We start from the raw sequence: 18,266 nt of genomic DNA, 5'->3' as shown, positions 1-18,266 counted from the left end.
ATTCAGTTTTGTCCCTAATTACTTATGGCCTAGTTCATGTTTCTTTTGGCATTTACAACTAATTGTAAATACATGTGTGTATTTACATGTCTGTGTGTTTAACTGAAAGATGAAAGGATAACACTGAGAGCTTCAAATACAGTCCATGCGAAAGAAAATCACAAGGTTGTTTACCTTGGCCATTGTGATATTGTGCTCCTGAATTTTCATTATGTGTGGGATTTTTACCATGCTTACCTAGAAACAAAAAAACAATAAATGCAACATGAGCATTGAATTCATCATATTTTATTTGTTCTTTCTTTATCTTCCCTCCCTCCCTTCCTGCATCCTTCCTTCCTTTTCCTCCCTCCCTCCTTCCCTTCCTTCCTTCTCCCCTTCTTTCTTTTCTCCCCTCCCTTCCTCCTTCCTTTTTCCCTTCTCTCCTCCCCTCCTCCCTTCCTCTCCCCTCCCCTCCCCTCTCTCCCCTACTCCCTTCCTTCCTTTCTTTCTTTTTTTCCCTTTCTTTCTCTCTTTTCTTTTCATTCTTTTTGTCTTCTGTTTTCTTTCTTTTGAGACAGGATCTCTTTCTGCCTCCCAGGCTAGAGTGCAGTGGTGCAATCTTGGCTCACTGCTGCCTCTGCCTCCTGAGCTCAAGCAGTCCTCCTGCCTCAGCCTCCTGAGTAGCTACAACCATTAACATGCCCAGCTAATTTTTTTTTTTTTTTTTTAATGTAGAGATGGGATTTTGTCATGTTGCCCAGGCTGGTCTTGAACTCCTGAGCTTCAGCAGTCCATCTGCCTCAGCTTCCCAAATTGGTGAGATTACAGGCATGAGGCACTGCACCTGGCCTCCATAGATTTTTCTGTCATATAATTAAAAATTCTATTCATGATTGAAATAATTTGCGGATCTTTCATTTTTCTCATTAGTTTTCAAATCACCATAATCAGAACATGAGTGAAGAGAGTGATGCTACAAATTAAAATGAGATAAAACATAGAAGTAAAAACGCTTCAACATTTTTAAACAGAAAAATAGTGATGCTTACTAATGTTCCAATATTAAGGTAATATGATAGCATCACCAGAATTAATCTGTTCTCTGAGTTGTACTGTTGCTTTCAGATACATTGACATTTTCACAAAAGTAAAATGTCATTTCCTAAGAGGAATACTAATTTAGAGGATGTGGTTCACTCATCTATCCAGGAGATGGTAAGAAACCTCCCTGGGCTTTATATCAACTATTGCCTTGGAGCTGCTTCTCCTTAACACCTGAGAAACTTGAAGCAAATTGCTTATTTCCTCTAGGTCTCTGTTTCCTCAGTCATACAATGGGGGATAATAAAGTATTACATCATAATGCTATTGGAAAATGTCATTATATTTAATCTTTATCATATTTAATATGAAAATCATTTAAAAGGAATGAGGTTTTAAGGCTGTTACAATTTCAGTTTTCTCCATTCTGTTTAATAATCTTGTACCTTTTTCTGTATTCTTAGTTCTTAGGTGATACAGGTCTAAGATCTTTAGAAGATGCTAAGCCATGACTACCATTAGTGTTCTGGCATATACTTATTGCCCTCTCACCCAGCCCGACCCCTCCTGCTTTAGATATCTCCTTTAATTAATACCTCTACTTGGTTTTTGATTAGGTATGTACTTATTTCTATGTAACAAATCACTTCAGAGTTTAGTAATTCAAAACTATAACAGTCATTATTTCCTACAATATTGTTCATCTGGTATTTAAACAGGGTTCAGGTGGAGGATTGCAGAACTGGAGTCAATCATCTGTCTGGTGTTTCAGTGCTAGGCCATGTGGCCTCTTCCTTTTTAATAGTGAAGTCTGGCCTGAACTTCCTTAAAGCATGAGTGGGCTCTAAGGGAGAGAATTCCAAGAGAACATGCCTCAATGTGCAAGTGATTTTCAATACTCTGTTTACATCATATTTTTTACTATATCATTGGCCAGTGGAAATCACATGGTCAAGCTCAAAATCAATATCTGGAGTCACTCATAAGAGCATAAGTACCAAGAGACATGGCTTATTGGCGGCTACCAATGAAATAGTCTGCCATAGTGGCTCTCATGGGAGTTAAATAGTTTGAAAGTTAATAGCTTTTATAAATAACCCTTATACTGTAATTCAGAAACTCTTAAATTACTGTCCAAAGATGTCCAAGGGTTCAAAGGTAGCAGTTTAAGCAATATTGATGTAATTCATTGTACGAATTAGAACACTAGGTGTTGTAACATTTGAGGAAATGCCTTTTTGATGGGAAATAAAGTGAATCACAATATAAAACTATACTTTTTTCTTCTTGAAGACAGTGGGGTGCTCTAGAAGAATCTCAGAAAGAGAAGTCTAGTATTGGATATATTACATTTACATGGTTTATGAACATATGTTTATTTTTCTGGGCCTCGGTGTTCTTTTCTGTAAAATTAGACATTTGGACTGATGATAAGAAGGAACACTTCCAGCTCTACATTTTCATGTGTTTCTTAATCTTAGTGAAATAGATAAAGTAGTTTGAAAAAGTTTTCAGTCTTCCTCTGGCAGTAGTAATTGGAAGTAGTAATACTCTCTGATTTTCTTTTGCCCTTCTGTGAAATGCTTATTTTACTATCAACAACCTTTGTATGAAAGAAGTTTCTGGTCACAATTGGCCTCACTCAGCAGCACAATTTGCAATTGCAAAATCGTGAAACCAACCCAAATTCACATCAAGCAACGAGTGGATAAAGAAACTCTGGTATATATATACAATGGAATACTACTCAGCCATAAAAAGAAATGAATTCACGGCATTTGCAGTGATCAGAATGAGATTGGAGAGCATTATTTTAAGTGAAGTAACTCAGGAATGGAAAACCAAATATTGTATATTCTCACTGATACGTGGGAGCTAAGCTCTGAGGATGCAAAGGCACAAGAATGATACAATGGACTTTGGGGACTTGAGGGGAAGGGTCGGGGGGCAGGGATAAAAGACTACAAATAGGGTGCAGTGTATACTGTTTGGGTGATGGGTGCATCAAAATCTCACAAATCACCACGGAAGAACTTATATAATCAAAAACCACCTGTACACCAATAACCTCTGCAAAAAAAAAAAAAAAAAAAGTAAAGACTATGGACCCTTAACAATGTGGCAGTTAAGAGTGCTGATCTCTGTCTGCACAGTTTAAAATCCACATATTGCTTTGACTTCACAAAAACTTTACTAGTAGGCTATTGTTGACCAGAAGCCTTACCAATAGCGTAAACAGTGGATTAATACATATTTTGTATATGTATTAGATAATGGATTCTAACAATAAACTAGAGAAAAGAAAATGCTATTAAGAAAATCATAAGAAAGAAAAAATATATTTGTTATTCCTTAAGCGGAAGTGGATTATTGTAAAGGTCTTCATCCTTGTTGCCTTCATGGTGAATGGGCTGAATAAAAGGAGAAAGAGAAGGGGTTGGTTTTGCCATCTAGGGATGCCAGAGGTGGACGAAAATCCCTGTGTAAGTGGACTCATGTAATTCAAACCTGTGTTATTCAAAAGTCAACTGTATTATTTACTTATTTAATTTTGAGGGAATATACTCAGCCAAAAACAACTTTTCTAATGAAAAGTCATTTATTTAGGCCAGGCACAATGGCTCATGCCTGTAATCCCAGCAGTTTGGGAGGCCAAGGCAGGCGGATCACTTGAGGTCAGGAGTTCCAAACCAGCCTGGTCATCATGGTGAAACTCCATCTCTACTAAAAATACAAATATTAGCTGGGTATGGTGGTGGGCATCTGTAATCCCAGCTACTTGGGAGGCTGAGGCAGGAGAATCACTTGAACCCGGAAGGTGGAAGTTACAGTGAGCCAAGATCATGCCACTGCACTCCAGCTGGGTAGCTGGTAGCTCCATCTCAAAAAAAAAAAAAAAGTGTCATCATTTATTTAAATACTCTATCATCTTTCCATTCATTGATATATCCATTTATTTACCCATCGAACCATCTATTTACTAAATAATTATTAGATATAAGAAAATTCCATAATGAATATGATAGATTAATGAGGGCCTGAAAATTGGTGACTGCAGCATTTTACCTGGCTATGAGAATATTTTTAATATTGTAAATGTATTTAAGAACTTAGGCTTTTTACATCTCAATCTTATGCTAGGTTACTTCATATCTTTGTGATACTTGTCTGGCCATGAAGACATTTAAGTTTATGGGAACCACAGGATAAGGTATTATTAGCTATTACAAAAGTATATTATCTTTTTTTTCTTAAGGAAAAAAAAGTTTGTTCTCTTAAAAATTAACAATTTTATCAGGGAGTGAAGCTAGGCCTTGAGGGACACAAGTGAGAAGTCTGGTGGGTGTTCTATGGTTAGGGAGGGTTAGAGATAAAATCAAGTCTGGATACTTAGATGATACTTGATTTTTTATTTTTGTAAACTATGAAAACTTAGGGTAAAAGACATAAAAAAATTACAGTTTGTTTTTTGGGGGAAGGGAGAGTTAAAATTTAACCCAACTTATTGGCAATATAGAAAAGTAATAATGTATTTTAGAACTAGGCCAGGGATCTTGTCAAATTATTTGTCTCTTATTGTTACATTACTGATGCCTATAGAATTTTCCAAATTTATTTCTAACTTTTTTTCTTTCTTTCCCATATAGCCCTTATCTCAACAATACTTTCTGAAAAATATTTCATTTGGATGGTGGAAGGAATTGTATAGAAATGAACAGATTGTGTAAGGATGGATCCGAAAGTCAAGGTTGACTTACTAGGCAGTTATGATTAATAAGGATGCCTTCATTATTTTATAAAGAATTGAATAAAATATCAAAATTAAACTCAAACCCAGAATATATAACATCCTAAAACAGGTTCTAATAAATGGATATCTTGACAATACCCCAATATCTGCATTCACTTCTGTTAACAACAGTTCTGTTTACATTTTTAAGATTTTTAAAGACAAGTAGTAGAAAATATTGAACATTTTCCCAAGATGAGTAACTCAAAGACAGGTAGCTTCATGGCCAATACTCAAATTATGCTCCTGGAAGACTGCATTATCCATTGCCTCCCACAAACACAACTCCTCAGGCCTGTTAGCTTTTCAATAACTTATAAATATACTGGAGACTTAAAAATTATGGGCTGTAAAATACTGAAAGGCAAGTATTCAAAATGGATTAATACTTTTAACAGGCCACAAAAATAGTGGTTATTTCTAGTTGGTTGTGATTACTATACTTTTAGATGGTTGCACAGACACAATATTTAATGAGGATATAAAGACATCCTGATGTATAATATGATGTAGGGGATGGGGCATACAAATATTGCCTACAGCCTAAGAAGTTATCAGAATTTTCTTTCTCTCCTATTTCTCCTTGCCTTTTTCTATATATCTCCTTTTTTCTTTGATCATTCTTTTTTTTCCCTTTTTTGTGACACGGAGTTTGGCTTTTTGTTGCCCAGGCTGGAGTGCAGTGGCGCGATCGATCTCAGCTTACTGCGACCTCTGCCTCCCAGGTTCAAGTGATTATCCCGTTTCCACTTCCCGAGTAGCTGGGATTACAGGTGCCTGTCACCATGCTTGGCTAATTTTTGTATTTTTAGTAGAGACAGGGTTTCACAATGTTGGCCAGGCTGGTCTTGAATTCCTGACCTCAGTTCATCTGCCCACCTAGGCCTCCCCAAGTGCTAGGATTACAGGCTTGAGCAACCAGGCCCAGCCTCTTCTATCATTCTTATAATATCCTCTTATTTTGTGCTTTTCTTCTTCCTCTTCCACCCTACTTCTCAATTTAGGCAATTGGTTGAAGACAAAGCAATTTTCTGCCTTGTAAGATGGGTAGCAAGGCCTTTTTCACTCATGAAAAATAAAATAACTTATTACAAATTCCTTTGAGCTTTAAAAAATGAATAGCATGGCCTGTTTTCAAGTGTTATATATCCATTAAAGACTATTTTATCTAAGTCCTTTTCCTTAAATTCTCCTACTGGATTAGTTATTTTATTAGAGGGTACATGAGTAAGTGCTGCTGTTGTTTTCCTAGTGATACCCACTTATCATTTTGCTTTTTGAAAATATTTTTGGGACACTTAAGACTTTTAAAGCAGAAACACCCATTATCACTTTTGGACAATGACTGGAAGCTTTTGGGGAATGACCAAGAGAACATATTCTCAAATTATGCTGAGTTAATTCAGAGATTCAGTTTACATTATTGTTTCTAAACACACAACTGAGTAGAAATAAAAGATTTACTTTTAAAAGTAGATAATCTGATAATGCAACCAATGTAAGAGAACTTTATCAGCAGAGCTTTTAAGATTCATGAGAAACAAAATAGATTTAACCATGGAAACGGTTCATATTCCTCTAAAATTGACAATTTATTTTCTCTTAAGTGATTTTTCTACCATGAGAAAAAAATTCTTCTAAATTTGGCATGATTTATTATTAGTCTGATGTCATTAAATACAGTATTATACAAATTTTGAACTAAGTCCTTGTTTCTACCAAAATGTAAAATCTCTGGTAATGTCAATACTTTTTGAATCATTCACTGAAGATGTCATGCAAGATGACATGGTTTTGATATTTGTGTCCCCACCCAAATCTTACGTCAAATGGTTATTCCCAGTTTTGGAGGAGGGGCCTAGTGGGAGGTGATTAGATAATGAGGAAGACTATTCCCTTGCTGTTTTTGTGATAGTGAGTTCTCATGAGATCTGGTTGTTCAAAAATGTGTAGCACCTCCTCCTTCACTCTCTTCCTTCTTCTCTGGGCATGTAAGATATGGCTGCTTCCCCTTTACCTTGTGACATGATTGAGTTTCTTGAGGCCTCCCCCAGCATGCTTCCAGTACAGTTGTGTAACTGTGAGCCAATTAAACCTTTTTTCCCCCCCATAAAGTAGAGTTTCAAGTATTTTTATACAGCCATAAAAGAATGGACTAATACACAAGGTCTTTTACAAACTCTTGTTTTGAAATGATATGTGGAATATCTTCATTTGAAATGCTAGTGAGATGAGTAATTTACAATAATTTACAGGCTTTCATTTGACCATATGCTCAGTGAATATGCTATAAGATAATTTTCAGTTTAACAGTTGATGTTGCAATCAAATCAAATATTCATTGCATTTTTATACAGTTTGCTTCAAACCACTAAGCAAGGGGTAGTGTGGTCTAAAAATTCATCAATAAGTCATAGCCATCTTACTGTATCCAGTTAAAGCATAATTATCTAATTTTTGAGATATAGGGACTTCTCTGGAGGTATTCTTAATTCCCTAAGAATTGAAAGAAGAGAGATATCACCATATATATATATATATACATATATATATATGTATATATATATGTGTGTGTGTGTATATATATATAGTAAATCAAGTATGCTCAAACAAACAGAGATCTTTTTAAGCATATGCAGACAGGCTGCTAACCTGTTACAATTAAAAATATCAGTTTGGTTAGATTGGCTGCATAACTGATATTGGATAAAGAGTCAATGCAGTATAGCAATGGAACAAAGATGTCTTGGGTAATACATGTCTCAAATTCAGTAAGGTGCAGAGATGGCATTTTGATTTGATGTTTTCATTTGTTGATAAACTCTGTCACTTAACAATATCTTTGAGCCTCATATTTGTAATCTATGTAATGAAAATTATAATGTTTCACAAGATTGCTGAAATAATACAGTGGATATCAATGATGTAATAAATTATATAAAATGCTATTCAGTATGGGTATCAATATTGTCAACTAGGACCCACAAGACAAAATATGTACAAATATTTAGCAATAGTTTACACTAAATAAAACATTATAAAAACTTAATAAATACTTGTAAAAATTAAGAATATAGAATGATCAGTATATTATTAATCTTAAAAATTCATAAGAATACATGATCATTAGATTTCTCTCCCTCTTTCAGTTAACCCTCTTCCAGAAAAATTGAAAATTAAATTTATTAGAAAAAAATGTATACATAAAGTTGAAAATAAGCCTTTTCTATTAATTCAGTTTATTTGAATGTTAATGCCTTACTTAGATGGTTATTAACTCTTGTATCATTTAGTAAAAATTGAAGCATCCTATCTCCAACATGTAAAAATAAAATAATGAGAATAGCACAAAGGATGAGAAGAAATTATAAATATCTTGTTGTAAGGTTCTTATACTGCAAGTGAAGTGGTATAATATCACTTAAAGGTAGAGTCTGATTAATTAAAGAAGTCTATTGTAAGCCCTAGGACAGCCACCAAACTCAATTTTTTGAAATGATATAAATAGTAAGCCATTACTGTAAGTAAAACTGAATCTTAAAAAATGTTCAATTAATTTTTAGAGAGGCAGAAGAAGGAGGTACAAATTTAAAAAATAAGTAATAGCTAGGATAATGGTATATTTTAATCAATATATTAATATTTACATTAAAGTAGACAGGGTCTAAACCTACCAATTTAAAGACAGAAGTTGTAAAACTGGATTTTTTTTTAAAGTATGGACCAGGTATATGTTGCCTTTAGGAAACCTACTTTAAATATGAAGGCATATAGAATTTAAAGTTAAAAAGATGAAAAAAGATATATTATGTAAATGTAAATTAAAATAAAGGTGGGCAACTATGTTTATGTCAGACAATGCAGCCTTCAGAACAAGTAATATTACAAAAGGGTAAAGGGGTTCAATTCTCTAAGAAGATGTAAATTCTAGATATGTATGCACCAGAGTTTCAAAATACATAAAGGAGACAAAGAAAATTAAATGAATGAGGTACTACTGAGCAGTGAAGGAAACTATTGATAAAAGAAACATGGCTGAATCAAATTTATCTAATTGAACAAAAGCCAGAAAAAGTAAAAACTGTCTGCTTCTGTTTGTATGAGTCTAAAAATGCAAACTTAAAAATTCTAGAAAATGCAAACTAATTCATAGTACATTATTCACATTAGTATTGCCTTGGGAAAGATAGAAGAGACACATGAGGGATGATTATAATGAAACATGAGAAAAATTTGAAGGTCATGGCTATGTTCATTTTCTTGATTGTAGTGACGGTTTTATGGTTGTTTTTATGTTAGAACTTGTGTGACTGTTCCCTGTAAGTAAATATGTGCAATTTATTGCATTCTAGTTATTCTCTAAAATGTTAAAAACTTTTTATAAAAAGTTATGCAATCAATTCTCAATATCCGATTTCAACTAAGGTATACTTACATGAAGGGCCAGGACATTAAAAAATCTAAGTGATTTACAGCCCAGAAATTCAACTTTATTACTGAGCCAATACTCTTTCTTTAGGATAAGTTCTTTCCCAGAAGACTTCTTTGTAAATGTATTATTTTATTGCCAAACTACCAGTCTACCATTAGGTTGAAAAGTATGTAAATCCCAGTGGTGACCTTTGTAGAAATCATTTACTTGCAAAAATGAGAAAAATTAGTAGGCATTTAAGGGTAATGGTTAATGAATACAGAATTATGGATAATATGACTTGCTTCTAATTTCCCCTCTGCAATGAACTGTGGCTTCAGGGTCATAATTTTACCTCTGATGTCTCTATATTCACACCTACAAAATAAGGCACTGAATAAACTGAACGTTTCCAATTCTAAAATGTATGATTTAATAGCAATACATATTTATGCCCCTGCTGCTCTGTGTCAGCTACTGTGCTAGGTGTTAGTTACAAGAAGATAAGATCATTCCAGCAAGAAGTTCACAGCCTACTGGAGGAAGCTGTAACCACACTGTTATAACACTATGTGTCTTCTGTGACACATGATCACAGGGTGCCTTAGGATCACAGAGGAAAGAAACGCCTGACTGTGAGTGTGGTAGACACTTGTGGGCTATTTTCCCATTACTCTCTGCCTTTTCTTACTTTCCACCTGTTCCTGATTACCCCCACCTGCCCATGTGACTCAAGACAGGTAGATTACACCATGTCTTTAAACTGTAGCCTAAGCTTATCCAACAAAAATCTCAGGACTTATATTGAGAATTTTGGAGTATGCACATAATGAATACAGGATAGAGATCATATGACTTTCATTCTAATTTCTCCCTCTGAGCGCTAATGTGCTGACAATACATACATAACCTATAGAACACCTCCATGGTTAATCTTTTTCAATGTTTACCATCAAGTATTTAATCTAATTTTTATTTCTCTTTCCGGGATAGTATATTCATGTCAGATTGGGTTAGGATATGTATGTAGTTCCCTAACTGGCTATGGCCGACACATATGTCCACTCACGTAGCCTGAGATGGAGCTAGATCTATGAGACTACGTGAACTGAAGATATATATGAAGCAGTTTTCAATGAAAGATGGAAATAATATCAGTAAAAGTTGTAGTTGTATGGCGGGCAATCAATAGATGTCAATTACAATATATAATAAAATGAGTTAACCTATGTTTTCTAACACCCAAACAGGTAACTTGTCAACCATGAAATGTCTCTTATTTAGGGTTTTAAAGGTGAGGGTTAGAAAGTTCAATGTAACATAATGTTATCAGAGAAGAAAAGAAAACTTATGGATAAAAGTCTGTACATTCCAGAAAATTAACTATTTGTTCCTTCTCTTCTAAAGACATGTTTATTTTCTAGAACGAATCTAATGAAGAATAATCTAACATCTTCCGATAGTTTGAGGAAATTCTGATAAAAACTTCTTTATTCCTGTGTACATGGTAACTTCTCTATTATCATCTGGCCTATCAACGTCTACTTGTTAGTCTGTATGCTAATTTTTCCGCTAGTTGGGTTTTAGGCAGAATTCATAGCTGATTTTTTATTGTCTTTGAATTTAAAAACTCAGTAATGATGAGTTATCTGTAGTATACTATTCCATCTTTAGTTGTTTTTGCCAGTTTTCATTTTTAAGCTCATAATCATTTTGTATTTTTGTAAGACTCATGGATGCTCATTTACCTTTTAAACAAGAGGGGAAATCATATATTTGGCTATTATTCAAAGGAAAAGCTTAATGTAGACTTCTAGATCTCCATGGGAACCCAGTAAGTCTTCCCATGATTCATTTTCTAGACCTGGAGAAAAAATTAGTTTCCATGGAGATACAAAGGTAAGTGAAACAGAGATGGCCCAGGGGTCATTGACATTGTAAGCCCAAACAATTCTGCATCCTTCTTGATCCTCAGTATGTTTGGGGTACTTCTGAATTCAACCTGAAATGGCAATGAGTAACTTAAACAGTTTTTAAAATATATTTCTTGTGGAATTTTATAAAACCAATTTGCATTTGTTAACCACATGATATGATTATCATTTTTACTTGAGCACACAGGTATTATCTCCTAGACCTGACCAAGTATAAAACTGTCAAAGAAGAAACTACTGATTCTACCTCATTGGAAAAATATGATTATTTTTACTTGAGCACATAGATAGTATCTAAAATAATAGAAAAGTATATATGGAATAATCTGGGGAATAAACTTTTAAGAAAATATAACTGAAGCTTATTATGGAAAAATTCAATAATACATCTATGAAATGATATTATATCATTGCTTTTTGAGAAAAACTTTCTTAGTGATTTTTTTTCCCATTTATTTTATTGCATTTTAGGTTTGGGGGTACATGTGAAGAACATGCAAAATTGTTGCATAGGTACACACGTGGCAGTGTGATTTGCTGCCTTCCTCCCCATTACCTACATCTGGCATTTCTCCCCATGCTCTCTCTCCCCAGCTCCCCACCCCCCACCATCCCTCCCCTATTTCCCCCCAACTGACCCCAGTGTGTAGTGCTCCCCTCCCTGTGTCCATGTGTTCTCATTGTTCAACACCCGCCTGTGAGTGAGAACGTGCGGTGTTTGATCTTCTGCTCTTCTGTCAGTTTGCTGAGAATGATGGTTTCCAGGTTCATCCATGTCCCTACAAAGGACCCAAACTCATCGTTTTTGATGGCTGCATAATATTCCATGGTGTATATGTGCCACATTTTCCCTATCCAGTCTATCGTCGATGGGCATTTGGGTTGGTTCCAGGTCTTTGCTATTGTAAACAGTGCTGCAATGAACATTCGTGTACACGTGTCCTTATAGTAGAACGATTTGTAATCCTTTGGATATATACCCAGTAATGGGATTGCTGGGTCAAATGGAATTTCTATTTCTAGGTCCTTGAGGAATCGCCACACTGTCTTCCACAATGGTTGAACTAATTTACACTCCCAACAGTGTAAAAGTGTTCCTATTTCTCCACATCCTCTCCAGCATCTGTTGTCTCCAGATTTTTTGATGATCACCATTCTAACTGGCATGAGATGGTATCTCAATGTTGTTTTGATTTGCATTTCTCTGATGACCAGTGATGATGAGCATTTTGTCATATGTTTGTTGGCCTCATGTATGTCTTCTTTTGTAAAGTGTCTGTTCATATCCTTTGCCCACTTTTGAATGGGCTTGTTAGTTTTTTCTTGTAAATCTGTTTTAGTTCTTTGTAAATTCTGGATATCAGCCCTTTGTCAGATGGGTAAACTGCAAAAATTTTTTCCCATTCTGTTGGTTGCCGATTCACTCTAATGATTGTTTCTTTTGCTGTGCAGAAGCTGTGGAGTTTGATTAGGTACTTTCTTAGTGATTTTTATCATAGATTTTTAAAAGTTAATAGATACTTTAACCAGAACATATTCTTTGTTCTCAGATAAAAATTTCTACATAAAACCTTTCACTCCATCTTTGGCATTTTATAGATCCAGGCAATCAATATTGAGTTTGCCAGTAGTTGTCTTGTTTCCAATAAGGTAGAATCAGTAGTTTCTTCTTTTACAGTTTTATACTTTGTCAGGTCTAGGAGATACTATCTATGTGCTCAAGTAAAAATGATAACCATGTCATGTGGTTAGCACAGTTTAACAAAAGAAAATTGCACATAGAATAGACAAGTTTTGGATTAGCATTCATTAATGAATGTATTCATTCAAGAAAAATACATTAGGTACATGCTGTATGTCAGGTATTATGAACAACACTCTGAATACAGAAATAAAAGATGGTCACTGGCTGGGCGTGGTGGCTTACTCATGTAATCCCAGCACTTTGGGAAGCCAAGGTGGGCGGATCACCTGAGGTCAGGAGTTTGAGATCAGCCTGACCAACATGGTAAAACCCCATCTCTACTAAAAACACAAAAATTAGCTGGACGTGGTGGCCCGTGCCTGTAATTCCAGCTACCCTGGAGGCTGAGGCAGAATAATCACTTGAACCCGGGAGGCGGGTGTTGCAGTGAGCCGAGATTGGGCCACTGCACTCTAGCCTGGGCAACAGAGCAAGTCTCTATCTCAAACAAACAAACAAAAACAAAAGATGTTCATTTTCCTCTGCAATCTAATAGGGAAGGGTAGGAGCACTTAGGAGAAGTTCCTATCTTGGACAAGACAAGGGTCAGGTGAATGTGACACCTGAATTGGGTGTTGAATAAATATAGAAAGCAGCCCAGTAGGTGAAAAAAAAAGGCAGGGAGGGATCAGCATATAAGCATCCAGGTATGAGCTAGACTGATACATTGCCAAATAAATTCTTCACTATGTTTGGAAGAATGAGAACAGGTGTGGAAAATGCTCGATAAATAACTAGACTATTGAGAAATGACATTTTTGAAGTATTCTATCAGTGTGCTCAGGATTTAAAGCAAATTGATACAATCAGATGAGGGTTCTAAACATGAGCATTCTGGGACTGTATTGGGAGAGACTGGAAGCCTATGAGACCACAAGTGTAGAAACCAATTAGGTACCCATTAAAATAGCCAAGGCAAGAAATACCAAGGGAGTAGTTCATGTGAGTAAATTCAGAATCCATGAAGAAAAATATTAGCTATTTTATCCTTGAAAGACACTTTTGAATTTCATGGAACTCAGTTGATTTTCTATCAATATATTGGTCTAAGGCAGAAATTACAAAGTAGTAGTGACTAATGAGCTGTGTTTGGTCCAAATGTGTGCTGGCTCATTTTGTATTTAAAATAATTAAATTTGAATGCCATTGGATTCAGCAGATACTTTTAGATCCAGTTTGCTGCAGTCCTCACCACTCTCTATTATCACTTATTTCAAATATTGAAGTTACTATCACGGCCACATTGATTTGAACCACTTCAGTTCATAGGCACCCATTTAAAGTATTCCTTAACTATTAAGTTTGTTTGTCGTATCATGCTTCTTCATGTGTATTCTCTTGATTTGTTCATTGTTTTCTTATGTGTTCTGCTGGTTTTAAAAGTACCCTTTAGCATTAGGATTTATCATTAAGTTTATGTTTATTAATTTATCATTATGCTTGAAACAGTACATTTTGCTTTTCTCAATCTGCCTAAATTTTAATCTTTTGTCAGTATTATAAGCATAAAGCTTGATAATTTTAAAACTATAATACATGTATTTCTTCATGCTATTAAACAGAACAGGACATGAGTCAACCAGATGAGATTTATCAAGACAGGCAAATCGCTTGTTGCAAGCCTAATAATCCAGGACAAAATCGGGTGAATCCCTTGCCAGAGTAATGCAGCTGGAGACCAAAGATAACTATTTCTATTACACAACAAAAATATCAAACAAATACTGAGTATTTACAGTGTTCCAAAAGTGATTCTAAGCATTCAAATGGGACGAACTAATTTAATCTTCATAGCAACGTTATAATGATTTTTAGGGAAGAGAAAATCAAGGCACAAAGTGGATAATTGACCTTGCTAATATAACACAGCTACTAAATAACAGAGTTTGGTATTTGATTCTAAAGAATCTGAATTGGAGTGAATTCACATAATGAGAAAAAGAAAATCACTTTTTCACATGGCATGAAATAGAAGATCTGTTTATTAATATTTGTGAATTTGATATCACGTCATCTGAGGCTTTTTATTATAGAACTTTTCAAATGCATAAGACAGTAAAGAGAAGTCCTGTGTACCAATCATGCTGCTTTAACAATAATCCACTAATATGCTATCTAGTTATATCTGTACTCTTACCTGTATTATTAAAAACTTGGATTATTTTAAAGCAAATCCAAAATATTATCTTATTTCTGAAAGAGGAGGGCTTGTAAAACAATATCTAATCACAATACTGCTATCACACTGAATAAAAGTCTTAATATAAGTAAGTATTCAGCCAATTACATCACGTATTTTGACTTCCATGAAAGCTTTACTAAACCTTGAAAACAAACATAAAATTATTTTTTGATAGTTCTGATGTTCATGGGAAATCTATTAAAATAGTTTTTCATACCATAGCTTCTAGCACTTGGCCAGGTAATTCTTCAAATATACTTTCATTTGATTTTTTTGCCTGTTGACTTTAATTTGATTTTTTTGCCTTTAAACTGCAGAACAAAGGTGTCTAGTATTGCTTTTTTTGTTGTTTCAATTGCCCTGTTTAATGTGTAAAATCCTGTTTTACATAATTATGATGCTATGAGACACCTTACACTCATTATTGAAAGTATAAATAATAATATTACATTAACTATTTTTTCTGTTACTTATTTTAAGAACTTCTTCATGCTACTACAAACACTGTCAATTTCATTCAAATGCTATATATTTTCCACCACTTATTTCTCTGACAACTTTCTTCCATGTTATTCTACCTTCCTGAATATTGAGATTCTATATCTTTTTTTACTTTGAATAGAATGGTCTGAAGAAAACTTACTTCTTTAACAAAAATGACATATTATTATACCTCAAGTTTTGAAAATAATCCTACTTGCAAAATGACATGACAGGTGTGCTGAACTAAAAGTCACCCACTCTCTCATACGGTCACAGTATGCTTCTGTGGTACCCCAGAGACAAGGTGCTATAAATATTAGCTCAGTGCAGAGTGGCATCTACAAAGGAAAATTAATTTGGGAAGCCCCTATATCAATTCCCCGAATTTCTCAACTTCTGTATCTCTTATTTGCAGTTCAACTTTTTCACTAGAATGAGCCAATGTAAAATGTGTTAACTGGGATAATGTAATAAAAGTTGTTGGTAAGAATGGATAGAAGGAGATGGTGAAAAGGATCCGCATTAATTGATTTCCTAGCATATATGAGGCAATTTAATTTTGTTATGTCATTGAATTTTTAAGACAACCCTAGGAGGAAGGCATTATCTCTGTTTTAAGACTATGGAAACTGAGATTAAATCAAGTTAGTTTCTTAAAGTGACACTAACATATATTGAAGGTGTTTCAACTTGAAATTTTTGTTTTAGCATTGTGCCATTTTATTATGAGACATTATATAACTATTTTGTAAAAACAGAATGAGATGTCCTTAATGATACTGCCTAGGTTTTCTTCTAGAGGTTTTGTGGTGTTAGTTCTTGTGTTTAAATCTTTAATTCATCTGGAGTTAATTTTTATATAATGCATAAGGAAGAGGTCCAGTTTCAGCTTTCTGCATATGGCTAGCAAGTTTTCCCAAAACCATTTATTAAATAGGGAATCCTTTCCCCATTGCATTCATCAGGTCTGTCAAAGATCAGATGGTTGTAATTGTGTGGCATTCTTTCTGAGGCCTCTGTTCTGTTCCATTGCTCTATATCTCTGTTTTGGTACTAGTACCATGCTGTTTTGATTACAGTAGACTTGTAATAGTGCTTGAAGTCGGGTAGCGTGATGTCTCCAGCTTTGTTTTTTGTTTTGGCTATGCGGGCTCTTTTTTGGTTCCATAGGAAGTTTCAGGTGTTTTTTTCCAATTCTGTGAAGAAAGTCATTGGTAGCTTGATGGCGATAGCATTGAATCTATAAATTACTTTGGGCAGTATGGCCATTTTCACAATATTGATTTTTCCTAACCATGAGAATGGAATGTTTTTCCATCTGTTTGTGTCCTCTCTTATTTCTTTAAGAAGTGGTTTGTAGTTCTTGAAGAGATCCTTCATGTCCCTTGTTAGTTGTATTCCTAGGTATTTTATTCTTTTTGTAGCAATTGTGAATGGGAGTTCACTCATGATTTGGCTCTTTGTCTATTACTGGTGTATAGGAATGCTTGCAATTTTTGCACATTCATTTTGTGTCCTGAGACTTTGCTGAAGTTGCTTATCAGCTTAAGGAGATTTTGGGCTGAGACGATGTGGTTTTCTAAATATACAATCATGTCATCTGCAAACAGGGACAACTTGACATCCTCTCTCTCTATTTGAATATCCTTTTTTCTTTCTCTTGCCTGATGGCCCTAGCCAGAATTTCTAATATGTTGCTGAATAGGAGTGGTGAGAGAGGGCATCCTGGTTTTCAAAAGGAATGCTTCCAGGTTTTGTCCTTTCAGTATGATACTGGCTGTGGGTTGGCCATAAATAACCCCTATTCTTTTGAGATATGATCCATCAATACCTAGTTTATTAGGAGTTTTTAGTATAAAGGGTTGAATTTTGTCGAAGGCCTTCTCTGCATCTACTGAGATAATCATGTGGATTTTGTCTTTGGCTCTGTTTATGTGATGGATTGCATTTATAGATTTGTGAATGTTGAACCATCCTTGCATCCCTGGGATGCAGCTGACTTGATCATGATGGATAAGCTTTTTGATGTACCATTGGATTTGGTTTGCCAGTATTTTATTTGAAGATTTTCACGTCAATGTTCATCATGGATATTGGCCTAAAATTTTCTTTTTTAGTTGAATCTGTGCCAGGTTTCAGTATCAGGAATAGGAATGTGCAAGGACTTCATGACAAACACCAAAGGCAATGGCAACAAAAGCCAAAATAGACAAAGGGGATCTAATTAAACTTAAGAGCTTCTGCACAGCAAAAGAAACTCTCAATAGAGTGAACCAGCAACCAACAGAATGGGAAAAAAATATTTGCAATCTACCCATCTAACAAAGGGCTAATATCCAGAATCTATGGAGAACTTAAACAATATTACAAGAAAAAAAAAAACCCATCAAAAAGTGGGCAAAGGATATGCACAGACACTTTTCAAAAGAAGACATCTGTGCAGCTAAAAACATGAAAAAAAGCTCATCATCACTGGTCATTAGAGAAATGCAAACAAAAGCCACATTGAGATACCACTTCATGCCAGTTAGAATGGTGATCATTAAAAAGTCAGGAGACAACAGATGCTGGAGAGAATGTGGAGAAACAGAAACACTTTTACACTGTTTTTGGAAATGTAAATTAATTCAACCACTGTGGAAGAGAGTGTGGCGATTCCTCAAGGATCTAGAAATAGAAATACCATTTGACCCAGCAAT

Source organism: Sapajus apella, unplaced genomic scaffold (assembly GCF_009761245.1).
Source record: "Sapajus apella isolate SASKATOON/1434 unplaced genomic scaffold, GSC_monkey_1.0 scaffold1, whole genome shotgun sequence".
Lineage (NCBI taxonomy): Eukaryota > Metazoa > Chordata > Mammalia > Primates > Cebidae > Sapajus > Sapajus apella.
The sequence above is the reverse complement of the archived record's forward strand: the minus strand, read 5'-3'. Positions refer to the sequence as shown.